General features: G+C 36.4%; 1 protein-coding gene and 1 pseudogene across 1 annotated transcript in view; both read right to left on the reverse strand.

The window, feature by feature from the left end:
* CNTNAP2 (contactin associated protein 2) overlaps nucleotides 1–16596 on the reverse strand; it is a 2272324-nt gene that overhangs the window by 1359719 nt on the left and 896009 nt on the right. The window lies entirely within an intron of this gene.
* LOC116528088 lies at nucleotides 14193–14320 on the reverse strand (annotated as a pseudogene).

A 16596-nucleotide genomic window follows, 5' to 3' on the forward strand; every position in this document is an offset into this window, starting at 1 on the left:
CACACACACACACACACACACACACACACACACACACACACACACACAAAGCCAGTGGTAAATTTCCTTTAATTATGCTTCTTTTGAAAACAGAGGTTTCTGTTATTGAGTTTTAAATAATGTTCTGATACAAATCCATCGTAAATGAGAAGCCTTCTGAAATAATTCCTTATAACTTCCAGCCACTGATAGGAGTATATTCAAGAGAAATCTGTGCAAGCTAGTTAAAGTTGCCTGACATGTAATCCCTCCTCTAAGAAGAACATAAAAGCATGGGGCCTTAATCATCAGCTCAGCGGTTGCATCCCTGCCTTCTTTCCCTGGCAAGGTTATATGACTCTTTCAGTTTAATAGCAAATGCAAAGCTGTTTAAATTCCCTGGAGTCCCACCTCAGTGTAGAACCATAGGTAGGCACCACAGGTAGGCTAGGTAGAAATCAAAGACTAAAACTAGCATTGGGTAATCTCTGGATCAGATCAGCATTCTAACAGTCCTGAGCTCTCTAGGACCAAACTTCTGACAGGCTGTCAATTGAGACCTCAGAATTCCCCAAATATCCATTCTTAGGTGTGGTTAATATGATGACACTTCTCAAAGTATTTGAACCTTGAAAATGAGCTTACCATATATGGTTTTGGCTATAGAATAATTGATAGGTCATTTTTCCCCTACAGACACTGTAGTTTTTCTGCTTCTGCATTTATGCCTGTTTATATTTTTTATTTGAATGTTTCAGATGAATCTAGTCCCCCTCAAAAGATTCCACATGGAAAGAGGCTATGCTTTATACCTAATTTTCCCCTCTGATTGTAGATAGGCACAACATATTTTCCTTAACGTGAAAACAAAACACATGAAATTGCAATATGTAAAAAGCATAGTACTAAGCCAGTCTACTTTGTTTCTGGTTGAAAAGAGATTTTCAGGTAATTTATCAGGTACACATTAATAAAACAAATGCTGAAACTGCAGAGGTATCACAGGTCTTATTTGTAGCCAATGCTGTCAAGTTTCCTACAGAAGTCCAGCTGTGACAGATAGATTATTCCTCTCTGCCGTGTTGTCTGATACTGCAGCCGCTATCCCAATATGGTTATTTAAAGTTAAATTTAAATTAGTTCATAACAAAAAAATCTGTTTCTCAGCCACTAGAGCCATATTTTAAATGTTCCATAGCTTCATATGGCTAGTGGCTACTGTACTGAACCAAGCAGACGTAGAATATTTCCTCTATCACAGAAAGTTCTATTGGACAAGTCTACCTACTAGAAAAGGGAGGATGATAGTAAGTAAACAACTTTGAGATTAGCATCTAATGAGTTTGGGGGAACTGGATCTCCGATTGTCAGAATGGGAGATCCACCTTTTCTATCTTTGCTCAATCCCTATGTTACATCAAGCTTTAATCCCATTATTTATGTGATCTCTTCTTTTCCCTACCAACTGCTTCCTTACTCTCCCATCCCAGAGTTGTACTGTTTGTTCACCACTGAACAGAACTTAAAAGAAAAACTAAATAGTTGGAGAATATGTGGGAGGCAGAATTCTGAGATGGCCCCTAGGAGTCCTTGCCTCTGGTACAGGTGACCTGTGTAATCCCCTTCTTCTGAGTGTGAACAGAATCTGTGAATATGATGGGCTCGCCCTTCTGATTATCACTATGTTATACAGCACGTGAGTGGATTTAGTATATGTAATTAAGGTCCTGTATCAGCCAGGGGATTCACTAGAGAAACAGAACCAGGATGATCGAGCTTGCATATTTATGCCCCCACAATGATGGAGGTTGGGCCTAGTGAGAGGTGTTTGGGTCACGTGGTGGATCCCTCATGAATGGCTCGGTGCCCTCCCCAGAGTAATGAGTGAGTTCTTGCTCTATATTTTCCGCATGAGATCTGACTGTTTAAAATGGCCTGTTTCTCTCTCACTCCATCTCTGGCCATGTGATACACAGATTTCCCTTGCCTTCTGCCATGGGTAAAAGTTCCTGAGGTCTCTCCAGAAGATGCCAGCACTTCCTGTACAACCTGCAGAACCAGGAGCCAAATAAACTGTTTTGTTTTCTAAATTACCCCACTGCAGTTATTCCTTTACAGCAATGCAAAATGGACTAACACACAGGACATACAAGTATTAAGATCTAGGGCCTGACTTGGCAGGTCTGAAGTCCACAGGACAAGCTGTCAGGAAAGGTAAACTGGAAACTCTTGGGAAGAAGCCCAGGACCACCCAGACTATTGGAGCTAGCCTCCTTTACCTAAAATCAATTTATTATAGATTTTAATCATGTCTATAAAATACTTTCATAAACACCTATATTAATGTTTGATTGGCTAACCAATGAGACTGTCCTTGTCAAATGGACACATAAAACTCACAGGTCTCTAATCAGCTGATTTTGGGTCAGAAGAGTGACCATCCTTAATGGGCCTGACTCAGGCAGGTGACCCCCTTAAAAGAGAGTACAGAGATTTGAGATTTGTAGCAATAAAGACTCTCTCTCCTTTACTTCTCGGTCTCTGAAGAAGTAAACCATCCTGAGTTCTACAGGCGCAATAAAATGACTTCTGCCAATGGTATTCGAGCTTGCTTGAGAAGCCTGAGTCTCAGCCCAAACCGCAACCTAGGCTGATATGTCAACGAGTTGAGCCATGCCTAGACACCTGGTCCATAAAACCAGTAAAATAATAAATGACTATTTTAAGGCATAAGTTTGTGGAAATTGTGCTGTATGAGAAACTAACGCAGGCCGGGCGCAGTGGCTTACACCTGTAATCCCAGAAACTTGGAAGGTTGAGATAGCCGGATCACCAAGGTCAGGAGATCAAGAACATCCTGACTAACATAGTGAAATCCCCTCTGTACTGAAAATACAAAAAAAAAAAAAAAAAATAGCTGGGCCTGGTGCGGGGCACCTGTAATCCCAGGTAGGCTGAGGCAGTAGAATTGCTTGAACCCAGGAGGTTGAGGTTGCAGTGAGCCAAGATTGCACCACTGCACTCCAGCCTGGGTGACAAAGACTCCATCTCAAAAGAAAAAGAAAAAAAAAAAAAAAAAAAAAAAAAAAGGAAAGAAACTAACACAAAATGGAATGGGAAAAGAACAACCTAATTTTAATTGAGAGCGTTAGATGAGTCCGTGGACTGAGCTGAGGAGGCTTCATAAGATACTTAAGATAATACTTTGAAACTATTTTCTTTTTACCAATGAAGAATTTCTGTTTCATCTTTAAGGATAAGGGGGTTGAAGCTCAAAAATTAAGTAGTTTTCCCAAAGTGAAATAGTACCTGTCGTATCCAAGATTTGTATTCTAGAGACAGTACAGAATATCTATTATGGTTGCTTGAATTAATGCGGGACAGGTGGGACTTTGATTAGTCACTGTTACCTTGTAAATATTATAGCATAGTCATAAAAAAGAATTCTTATAAAATGCCATTTTTTTGGTAATAGTAATACACAGTTTTTGGAGTTTGGTAGATCTAATCTCTTACTGCCCAAGTGTTTGTGTCCTCTCCCAAACTTCATGTTGAAATCTGACCCCTAATAAAGCAGCATTTGGCGGTGGAGGCCTTTGTGAGTTAATTAGGTCACGAGGGTGGAGGCCTTATGAGTGGGACTAGTCCCATTTTAAGAAGAGACCAGAGAGCTAGTTCATTCTCTTCACTATATAATGATGTAACAAGAAACTAGCAGTCTGCCACCGGACACAGGGCCTTCCTCCGAACCTGACCATGACTTAGGCTTCCAGCTCCCAAAACTATAAGAAATAAATTTATAGTGTTTACAATCACCTAATTTATGGTAATTTGTTACAGCAACCTCACCTGACTAAAACACAGTCTAACATGTGGTCTTCTAAATAAAGAGGAAATGAATACCATGGTTAGGGAAAGTGAGCCAGTTGAATTATTGATGTCAACATTTTTCATCTTGACTATTCTCCATTATGAGTTTGAGCACTCTGCTCAAATGCACTGTCTCAGTGAGAAAAGCTAGTTAGAGTCTGTGTGAACACTTACTAGTCTATAATTGGGAATGGACACAGCAAGAATTTTAGGAAACTCAGAATCTCCTGTAAGGCTTAAATAGAATTTACAAAATCCAATATGCCAGAATTTGTCACCAGATATAATTACAAGGCAAAAACAATTTCCAGCGTGATATGCTGTTCAGTTTTACAACATGGAAAGCCCATCTAGACAGCAACTGCAGCTGAGCACAGAGAGGTCACTGTCTGCTGTGTTACCTGTGCTGTTCTCATCCCGGATTTGGCAAGTAGAAGTAGGATTTGAAGTCGTCTGTCATCTGATGCCTTGGCTGTACTGGTAACACTGAGGAAATAACCTTAGAACTGACAATGGTCTGCTGAAAGTTGCAGTCTACTGACATCTTTAGTTCAGTTTAAAGAACTGTTAGGATCAGTGAGAAAACTTTTGTTCTTTCTACTTAAAACAATAGGTCAGTGTGACCTTTGTTGCCTCCTAGTTTCTGTATATCAAGCTCCTGTTGCAGATGTCAAGTTTTTGCTTTTAGACCTCTGAATTAACTTGTAAGGTGTTTTTTTATAAAACCAGCTTTTTTACCTTTCTTAGACTTTAGAGTTTGGAAAGGAGACAGGTACAAAAGATATGAGTCAAGTTTATGAGAAAATCACTGTCTTTATTTTCTTGAAGACTCAATTTTAAGAGACTAAAATGAAGTAAAATTAGAAATATATTTCCAATAATTTTTACTTATAGTAATAATCTCTGCTTCCAATAATTAACTTTAAAATGACTATCAGCTTTGTGCAATGTACATTTTGAGATGCTGAGAAGAGTGGGAATTCAGTATAATAACCAGTTTATGTCTATAAGAAATTGATAATGGACTTGAAGAATATACGAAAAAGCCTAATTAATTCCTCATAAAATGTTAAGATACAAGAGAAACTGAACATAAAAGTGATAGGATAGAAGAGGAAAGGTTTATCCCCACAACAGACCTGTAGGTTCCAATCTGTGTCTGCCGCTAACCAGCTAGCTGCCAACCCACAAACTACAGCCACCGTTAATGTTGTTTGCCTGGTGTTTAAGTATGAGAGCTGGTAAAGATCATCTTAAATTGTACCTAAAAATTGTACCTCCTCAATTTCTGAATAGTTAGTACAAATAGGCTCATGTTTAGATGAAAAGTTCGTCTGTAGCAACTTGATTTCATTCTTATCCAATATATTTCTCGACTTAGAAGACAAAATAGTCTCTAAGTGAAGATTCAAATGGCTACCATTTACTTAATAATTACTATGTGCAAGACATTTTCCATTAAACTTTTCTTTCTTTTTTTTTTTTTTTTTGAGACAGAGTCTTGCTCTGTTACTAGGTGCCAGGCTGGAGTGCAGTGGCGCAATCTCAGCTCACTGTGACCTCCACCTCCCAGGTTTGAGCAATTCTCCTGCCTCAGCCTCCTGAGTAGCTGGGACTACAGGTGCGCACCACCACACCCAGCTAATTTTTGTATGTTTTAGTAGAGACAGGGTTTCACCAAGTTGGACAGGATGGTTTCAATCTCTTGGCCTTGTGATCCGCCCGCCTCAGGCTCCCAAAGTGCTGGGATTACAGGCGTGAGCCACCACGCCGGGCCCCATTAAACTCTTCAATTAGTAATTAACAAAATTAAAACATAGCTATTATCACATTCACCTTACATATAGGAAACTGAATTCCAAAAGATTCAATGACTTGTCGAGGCTTCATAGCTAATAAGGAAAGAGTTGGGATTTGGGCAAGGCTCGACATAACAGTAGATTTCTTGTCCATTTGTGCACTTAAAACAATCTATTTTCTAAAGTATTTTCTAAAAGAAGAGATTAGAAGAAAAACATGTATAGAACAGATTTACTTCATTTCAAAGACATTTAAAGACCCAGCATTTTATTTTTCATTTGGGCAGTTTAAACACTTTCATCAGCTTATTTCATAAGGAATTTGAACTCTTGAAACTGCAAAATTGATGTGGGCTTTACAGTTTTAGCTCTAAAAATCTTATGTATTTTTAGACTGAAATACAGTCAGTCAAATGTGAAGATTTTAACATTTTTACAAAAATGGATTTGTTTTATATAGTTTTGTTGGAGATGGAGAGAATGATTTTCCATTCACTACAGTTATATCTTCTTTATTGTTCTTTACTTAAATATATATTGACAGTGAATAGGTCCCCTCTGCTTAATTGAATATTTTGTAACTATTTATGGAAAAACACACAATAAGAAATGTTGGCTGGAGATGGGAAGAAGGTTGGGGGAAAGACAGGAGATGTGTGTGCATTCAAGATAATCCAAACAACATGCACCTTTTGTAAAGACTGCTATGTGAAGCAGTGGGAAAATGTCAAATCTCTACAGACGGCGTGGTCAGTTAAAGAATTCTTCCACATCATTTAGCAGTTGAAATGCTACCCTTTCATCAAGTATCTCACAGCATATTGTTATACAATAGAGAGATTTTAATGGTAGAAAATGCACTTCGCAGCAATATACAGAGTGTGTACGTGTTAGTTTTTTCCATTTCATAATGTGTGAAACAAATTTATAAACTATTTGTCATAAGAATTCTGATATATCAATTAAGTTGATATTGGGCTTTTAATAATCTTTTGTTAATGCTTACTCAATACGCAATTTCTAAGAACTCTCCAAAATTAAAAATTTAAATGACACATTAAATAGCATGCTAATGGTAAGGCAGCATTTTAATACTACTTTAACACGCCATTTCAAAAGCCTTATGAAGTGCTATGCCTAAAAATCACTAGAGGACATTTGTTAAAGATTGAAAAAGTGCTACTAAGCAACATATATTTTATATTTATTTTAATGAGCTGTCTCTATTTCTTTCCATCTCTCCCTTCTCTGTCTCCTCTCTTTCTCGAAAGCTGCTGTAATTCTTAGCTAGCTTACATATCCTTACTCTCCTATAATGTTAAAATGATCATACATTTTTGAGAAATCAAAACTGTAACTTGATAAGAGTAATTCTCCCAAGGATTTTTATCACACAAATGTGCTGAGCCTTCTTTGCAAATATACCTGGGTTTAAGTCTTTATACTGGACCCTATATTAATTACTAGACATTCTTGCCTCACATTTCTGTTTCTCATAGAATTAATTTATTATTTAAAAATAGCTTAAGTGTAGACATTCTCTACTTTCTTGGGCTCAATATACTTCTTCATAGTTCCACTGGGTATACAACAATTATTTTTATTTTCCAGGAAAAACAGAGATTGTTGATAGCCCCTCCTCCCTTAACAATGCATCTGTCATATGTCCGGGTAGTGAAGGAACCCCAGTGTGTCCCATACCTGTGGTTGTATAATTATCCTCCAGTGCAAATTGCTGAGCATTTGGCCATTTCTTACCAACAAAGTCATTTCATATATAGGATAGGTAAAATAGGGATTTATTCTTTCACAAATATTGCAAGAATATCTATTACATGCAAGGCAGAATACTCACACTCAAAGTCGACGTATTGATGAATTCTAATAGAAGTAAATACATACATGTTACCTTTAATCTAATGTAGGAGAGCATGGGCTAAGCACTAAAACCAAATCCTGTGTGGTTCGGCTATGAGTTCCTTACGGGGAAGTCTCAGGAGGAACCATTTCCTCTTTAAGGGAGTTGTCAGTTCTTCCTCTGCAAACTTAGGAGCTGGACTAGAAAATACATGCCACCTCTTGACCTTTTCTGGCTCCATGACTCCTGTCTGCTATCGTGCTTTAAAGTCAATCATTGCAGAGAGAAAATCTTTCCTGAGTATTGTAAATTATATTTTGATCTGAAGGCAAATCCTTCTAGAAAACGCTTATTTCTCTGTGTGAGCATCAAGACCTCAATTTTGATGCTTAATTAATGTTTAAGGCATGTTTTCTTGTGAGGTTAAGAACAGATGCTGGATAATAAAATTCATCCCAGAGTTGAAAATATAGGAAGTAAACAAACAGTTACTATGTAACCCTATGCACTACCAAAGGGAAGAACTAAGAACAAAGGAAGCAACAGGAATAATAATGGCTAATATGTGTAAGTCCCTGCCTTAAACCAGCCACGGTGCTAAGCACTTCACATTTATTGTCTAATTTAAACTTCATGACAAATCTATGAAGTATTATTATTCCTATTGTGAGTGGCAAAAATGGGATTTGGAAAGCCAAAGCAATCATCTCAAATATACCTATTTAGTAAACGTGGCATTTACTTTGGTCTTTAAACCCAAAGGGTCATCTTGTTTTATTATATCACATCATTTATAATAAAGGATAATGCTACATTTCATAATATGGTTACCACAAACAATCCTCGTACATGCATATTCTGTTCTAAACTAAAAACTGACGTTGCGAATGACATTGTTAGTAATCTTTGATTTATTATAATTCTAAGCATTCTATATGATATTTAAGCAGGGATAAATTGTGACATATAAGTCACAATAATATACAGATATTACACTGATTTTTCATGTGAAATTTAAAATATAGATTTTAGGTACTATCTATGGTGTTCATTTTATATATATCATGAAGAAAAGTTTTTGATTTATGTTACTAGTATCTGAACAATAAGTAAACTAGTTTATTCAGCTAGTATTTTCTTTTTTAAATAAAGCAATTAGTTGTTATTTTGGGATAATTATTTATAGGTGGACAATCAACACATTCCCAATTGATTCAACTTCTTAATACCACCAAAGAACCAGCAGAGAATCACTGAGTCTTAGAGGAGGAAATACAGACAGGGGTCCCTGTAAGTATCACAACTAGTCTCTGGGAACACATGAGTGTATACACACATGCATCACTGTATGCACAGACAAGTGTGTATACACAATGACACAATAAGACTGAAATAAAATGAAACCAAGATTGACTTAGAGTAAGTCTTTGGAAAGAATAGCAAGATGGAAGCTTAAAATTAAAATTATTGATAAAAGGATGAGAACTTTTATGCACATCTGAATTTATACATCAAGATTCAAATCTTGTACACACTTTAAAATGATATTTTAAAGCAAATTACATATATATAATTCCATTTTTCCCATTTTCGGCTAATAATGTATTTAAATTTTATTTTATAGTGGTAAAAACACATAAGATCTACTGTCTTAACAAATTTGTAAGTGTTCAATGCATTATTTCTGACTACAAGTACAATGTTGTGCAGCACATTTCTAGAATTCATTCATTTTGCTTAACTTGATGCCCATTTATAGGAATTGTACATTTCTCCTTCCTCCCCAGGCCCTAGCACCGAACGCTCCACCCTTTGATTCTATAAGTGTGGCTATTTTAGATGCCCTATATAAGTTGAATCATGCAGTATTTGTCTTTCAGTAATTATAGTAATATTTGAATATTAGTAATAAAGTTATTAGTTTTTTTTGTTTGTTTGTTTTTTTGACACAGGAGTTTTGCTCTGCTCTTGTTGCCCAGGCTGGAGTGCAATGGCACAGTCTTGGCTCACCACAAACTCCGCCTCCTGGGTTCAAGTGATTCTCCTGCCTCAGCCTCCCGAGTAGCTGGGATTACAGGCAAGTACCACCATGCCTGGCTGATTTTGTATTTTTAGTAGGGATGGGGTTTCTCCATGTTGGTCAGGCTGGTCTTGAGCTCCTGACCTCAGGTTATCTGCCTACCTTGGCCTCCCAAAGTGCTGGAATTATAGGCGTGAGCCACCATGCCCAGCCATAAATTTATTGAATATTATTAATGCAGAAAACTCTGAAGAAGAAGGTTATCCATAATACTGTATCTCACAAATATTAGTATTTTGATGTAATTTTTGCACATTTTTAAATTAAACTGCTGAGCAAAAGAGATATTGCTCTGTATATACACAATCTTACATTCTGCTTTTCTTGACCTAATACATATTATTTTTTGTTGTTGTACTTAAAATGTCTTCAAATAATTTGTAATGACTGTTCGACATAGTTTATTCAGCCACTTCCCTTTTTGTCATGATGTTGAAATAACTACTCATAGGAAAAATTCTACTAGAGATGTACTGTGTTCCCCTCAGGCACAGAGAAATTTTTGGTTTTAAATTGCTACTTTGGAAGCTTTGAGGATAAGGGATGAATAAACAAGAAAATACATAATTGCTTTTATTTTTACACTTAGTGATTGAATGAATAAATGAAAATTTATTTTGTCCTTCATTTTCATTTTGTTAAAAAAAAAAAAAAAAGAGAGTTCTTAAATTGTACCAGGATTGTAAGGTTTTAAATAAGGGACTTAACACAATATCTGACATATAATCAATGACTAATAAATCATGGATACAAACTATAATTATAATAGCAATGATAATAATAATTATTGTAACCATTCTTATATGAATATGTTTTGCTCTGATTTGATGCCGTCTTTAAGAAGTAACATGCTTTGGTAGAAAGGCCAAAAGTTAAAGTGACATTGCGTGATGTGAGAGTAAATTAATTTACTTCTTCAAGTTTGGTTTTCTCATTTGCAAATTGGGAGAATAACTACCTATTTTGCATCTTTGTTATAAGGACAAATATATATGAGCCAGACACACTAAATAAATGCTACTTATTGCTCAGCTCCTAGCTCCAATATTTCCACTATAGTTCTGATTCAAACTAGTGAGAATCTAACAAATGGTAGTTTAGTTAACCAAACCACCCACCATTTCTTCAATTGAAAAGCAAGCATGGGAAGAGTAGTATACTTAATTTTGTAATGTGAACCCAATGTCATATTAGAAATAAGATCACAGCCGAGAGTATCTTTTTATTTGACAAAAAAAAAAAAAAAGAAAAAGAAAGAAATCAGAATTCTCATACAGCCCCCTCCCCAGTTTTGTGCTCAAGACTCTTAATCAGGAACTGGATTATACAAACCAGATTGAGGTTGCTTAGAGTTATCCAAATAGCTCTTTGAGGTGGTCAGTTCAATGTAAACGCAATAAAACATCCTCCAGACCAATTTAACGGCATTGATCACTGAATCAATTGAATTTTCGATAGAACATAGTTTCACATTCTCTGTGTATTATGCCCCTCTGGGCACATCTCCAAATAAGCATGATTAAGACGATACAGTGACTTCATCCTCAAATTTGGAAGAACAGTCACTTGTATCATTCCAATTCTTATGACAACCCTATGAGGTAGAGAAGAATAGGGTGTGTGGCATTTTATGTGAATTGGAAAGGTTTGGCTGGGACTGCTGAGCACATCACCATGGAGTGGTGTTATGTGGTGTCACATGGTCAGTGGAGGCATGATTAAAAGAGCAAAACATGCACAATTGGGCCTGCATTGTTTCCTTCATTAGTAGGTAAAGAGTCCTTTGAATGCCAGGAGCAGTGGCTCACACCTGTAATCCCAGCACTTTGGGAGGCTGAAGTGGGAGGATCATGAGGTCAGGAGTTCGAGACCAACCTGGCCAACATGGTGAAACCCTGTCTCTACTAAAAACACAAAAATTAGCTGGATGTGGTGGCATGCACCTGTAGTTGTAGCTTATCAGGGCTGAGGCAGGAGAATCACTTGAACCTGGGAGGTGGAGGTTGAAGTGAGTTGAGACTGTGCCACTGCACTCCAGCCTGGGTGACAGAGCGAGACTCTGTCTCAAAAAAAAAAAAAAAGAAAAAAGAAAAAGAAAAAGGAAAAGAGCCCTTTGAGGTGGAAGCTAAGGAGTGAGATAAAGTTAAAGCTATTTTATTGATTTGTTTATTTCTTTGCTCTGTTTTAGAGAAAATCAGCCTTCAGGCTATTTATGAAGGTTAATGTTTCTTAAATGTGACTAGAGTGCATGAAAACAATATAAATTTATATTCTATTAGCAAAGTATATTCTACAATAGAACAGGATACACTGTAGTATAATTTATAGAACATGCTATACCTATACTAGAAAACAACATAAATTTGTATTCTGTTAGCAAAGTATATTCTCTAATAGAATAGAATATACTGTAATATGCTTTATAGAACATATTATACCTATATTAGAATATTATAGAACATACTTTGCTAACAGACTACAAATTTATATTGTTTGGATTTTTTTTTTTTTTTTTTTTAGCAAAAGTGAAGTGCAAAGGAACAACTATGTAAATAATCCTCAGCCAAACTATGTGGCAGATCTAATCAATATCCTCTTGATTCCAAACTTAAATTCACAATAAGGAAAATGTACAATCAACCAAAGGAGATTATAGGTTCAAGTTGATCCTGGTTGAAAAGATTAACTATCTAATGGCAAAATAAAACGTAATGTGTAATTAATAAAAATAAAAGCACTTAGGTTAAAAAATGTCTAGAAGAAATGTTGCATAATTCTCCACAGCCACAGACAAATATATGAGAATTGAAGGGGTTGTTTTCTTTAGCAATATTTATGCTGATAAAGTGACATAATAGTATTTTCATCTGTAATATATACATAGGCAAACTACATATATAGGCATACTTTAACACTATAAATATTGTCCTTATCAATATGAAATTTATGGAAATCTTAGCATGCAGTGCATACTTTCTGCACATAACAGGCACTACTATATAAACAAGTAAATATTGAGTCAATTCTTACAATGTGTCAATTTTACTTTCATAGTTCCTACGAACACAGTGAACTGATTACCAGGTGATACAGTAGCATCATCTATACAAGTAGTTCTTACCCAGGGGCACTTTTGCCCCTAGGAGGCTTTTGGGTTAATTTTGGTTGTCACAATTGGGGGAAATATGATGTGCTCCTAGTATTTAACGGGTAGAAGTTAGAGATGTTGCTAAAGATTCTACAGTGCACGGGACAGCCTGTTCCTCCAAAGCAAAGAATTATACAGCCAGAAATGTCAACAGTGTCAAGGATGACAAACCTTAATCCCTACTGACAAAGCTTTATCTTTACTGAAAGTTGGAAACAGAATGTTTTAAAAGGTTTTTAGTACTCCCTTTAAGAAAGAAAATATAAGAAGAAGAAAAAATGGAAGATAAAAGAGAAAGAATGGCAAAAATTATTTTTTTAAGAGAAGAGGTAATCTAGAGTCATTATGGAAGATCATGTGATGGATGAGGCAAGTTCCACTCAGGCTCAACTGTGGACAAGTCCAGGCTGGGTCCACACTATTGGCTGACAAAGGAGGAAACACATTACATTCACTAGTCATTTCATAATCTCAATTTCAGATATTTATTTCACAGCATTATCTTAAATAAATTTGTAGCATATTTGAACTTAAACACTGTCAAAAAGATTATCTTGGGCAGGTGCAGTGGCTCACACCTGGAATAGCAACACTTTGGAAGGCCAAGGTAGGAAGACTGCTTGAGCCCAGGAGTCTAAAACCACATTGGGCAAAAAAAAAAAAAAAAAAAAAAATCAAAACAAAATTAGACCTGTCGCTACAAAAAAAGTAAAAATATTAGCCAGGGATGGTGGTGTGCACCTGTAGTCCCAGTTGCCCCAGAGGCTGAGGCAGGAGAATTGCTTGAGCCCAGAAGGTTAAGGCTGCATTGAGTCATGATCACACCACTGCACTGCAGTTTGGGTGACAGAGTGAGACTGCCTCCAAAACAAACAAACAAATCTCATCCAGAGAATGAATTGAAACCCCTCATCCCACTGTATTACTCAGATAGGCTTCTGTGACCCTCAGTGGGTAGGTTTTGTTGCAAAAATTACTGAACTTGCTTTTTCTTTGTTAACTTTAGCATTAGTAAGTATACTTTATTTTGGATAAACAAAAAACATACCTGTAATTGATGGACATAACATGTTGAAATTTGGAGTAGAGATTAATGAGAGAGGCTTAAACCAGTCATGTTCAGAGTCCAACTCAAATCAAAGTGAGCTCAGTCATTTTCTCTCCCTATCCTTTGCAACATAGAAAAGCCACGTAAAATGATTTGGGGGAAAAATTGTATTTTCTATAGAAGCAAAATATCATGGGAAAGACATCTTTACCTCCTTAATAAAACATTTCCACTTCAAAGTTTAAGAAGCTACTTGTCCATTTTCTAGTTTATATTTGTGATACGCAAATATGGCCAACACAGCAAGTTTAAAAGGGCACATACAACTAAATAGACGTGATAAATGATTAGTTCAGAGAGAAGAAATAATTTTGATAATGGAAGAAAAACAGGGAAGTTTTTCTTCTCTATCCTGATAACAACGACGAAAACATTTTACATGGAATTTTACATGTTGTTGATTTGGCTAAAGTTAGTAATTAATTCAATATATATGGTGACATTACACTTGATCTTAGCCAAAAGGCCGAGAAGCGATATATATGGTGACATTAAAATCAGATTGTTGGCCAGGTGTGGTGGCTCATGCCTGTAATCCCAGCACTTTGGGAGGGAGAGGCGGGCAGATCACGAGGTAGGCAGTTAGAGACAAACCTGACCAGCATGGTGAAACCACATCTCTACTAAAAACACAAAAATTAACCAGGTGTGGTAGAGTATGCCTGTAATACCAGTTACTCAGGAGGCTGAGGCAGGAGAATCGCCTGAACCCGGGAGGCAGAGGTTGCAGTGAGCCAAGATCATGCCACCGCACTCCAGCCTGAGTGACAGAGCAAGACTTTGTTTCCAAAAAAAAAAAAAAAAAAAAAATCGGATTGTTAAATTAAATCTATACAAAGCATAAGTCTTATGTAGAGCCTAATATTAATAATTTTACAAAATAAACCATTAAGAGCTTGCGGTATAAGGCCTAAAAGTAAGGCCCAATTTATGTGTGCTTTGACACCTGGGAAAAACCTGGAGGGTCTCAGATAGCCTCACTGCAAGCTTCCCTCCCAAATTTGTTCCTGTGGGTAAGTCTTCTAATAAAAAGATGCTGCTACAGAGCAGCTATGAAAAGTCCATGAATGAAGATCACAAAATGTTCAGGCTTTCTTACTTCACACTGTATTCTTCTCAGTGGTAAAAGTCCTGCTTTTAGCAAAAACATAACAGATGATTCTAAACATTGGCATAAAGATCACTCATCCCATACCACCCACGGGTAGGGAGAAGGGATGCTGTGATATATGAAAAAAAAAGTTTTCACCTGAGCTGAGAGCATTTAGCATATCATGGTTCTGTAACAGTGTCAAGGACTAGTGTAGAATCTGGCTTTATTCTTTGCTAGGCTACCAGTGTGTGTATATGTGTGCTCATTTCGTGGTTCTGATCATGATAGTACATATAATTGGGGAAGGATATGGAAGCCACATTAGAATCTTATTCGTTTTTAAATATAAATATGGCTTCTTTCAAAAAAAAAAAAAAAGACGCTGCTTCTCTCAGGGATCAAGGATGTTCTGCTTATCCTTGAATACTGAGCTTCAGTTTCTTGCTACCCCCTGCAATTATTCAAACAAGGCAGTCACATCCTCCTGTGGGATCCAGGGGGAAAGACCACTCTCTTGATACTACAAATTCTGCCTCTTGCGGTGTGTGATTGTTCACTCTGTTCCCAAGGCAGCCCCCATCCCCCCTGCGAGACGTGAGATGTCTTTCCCTCAAAGGCTGTGTGTAAATATGACTAACAAACTGCTGTTGGCCTCAGTTGCTCTATGTCAGGCGTCAGGTGCTTGGTCATGTCTGTAACCCCAGGACAGGAATTCCCCTTTACCCATGGGATAAAGAAGAGGTAATTGAAAGAGATGGACAAGCAAAGCAAAGTGGGATCTGATACACCCTGCATAGCTCCTCAGGCTTTTTCTTCTTGTATCAGACATGTGCTCTCTGGCCTAGAGTGATAGGGACAGTCTTTAATAAGCTATGCAGTTTACTGCCTCACACAGACGCATTTAGGTTATGAAACATCTCCATTTAATTCCTCCATGGTAACCTAGCTGATAGTGATTTTACAGAGAGTCATGGTCATAAATCTAAAGATGCTAAGTGTTTACTATAAGCAACCTAACACAGGGATCTCTTGCTAAAAACATTCCATAAATAAGGATTTTTTTCCCCAGGAAATATTATTATTTGGGAGTACTTGAGGGTAGAGTATTCACCTGTTTACAAATGATTGGTATAGGTTGAAGGCTTTCTTTAATCCTTGAGATTATCCCCCCATTAACTGATAAGAAAAGAGAACACTGACAGTTTCTTTAACTCCTCCAGTCCAGCAGAACAAGAATGAAAGGTGAAAAAAACTAATATGACAGTATTTTGAGCATGTGAGAAAAACTATTCATTGAGAAGTATAGAAAATATGAAAAAGTTTGAAATTAGTTTCATTTAGAAGTATAGAAAATATTTTAAAAACTAAATTTGAAAATCATGATTACTTCTTTTCAAGTCAATAAAAGATCTGATAGTATTCTAATAGGAATAAAAATATTTAATCTCTCAAAATCACTCATTTTTAATTCAAGTAATTTAAATTGCTTGAAATTTTAAAAGTGAGCATACTAAATAATTATTTAATTATATTGTTACTTTTAATTCATGACAGAAATTACTGCCATGTTAAATATTTGCTCTTCTCACCCTAGCTAAGCTAATTTAAATAGGTGATAATTAAAACTAACAACACAAGAATAAAACCTAATAAAAGAATTG

This window comes from Sapajus apella, unplaced genomic scaffold (assembly GCF_009761245.1).
Source record: "Sapajus apella isolate SASKATOON/1434 unplaced genomic scaffold, GSC_monkey_1.0 scaffold56, whole genome shotgun sequence".
NCBI lineage: Eukaryota > Metazoa > Chordata > Mammalia > Primates > Cebidae > Sapajus > Sapajus apella.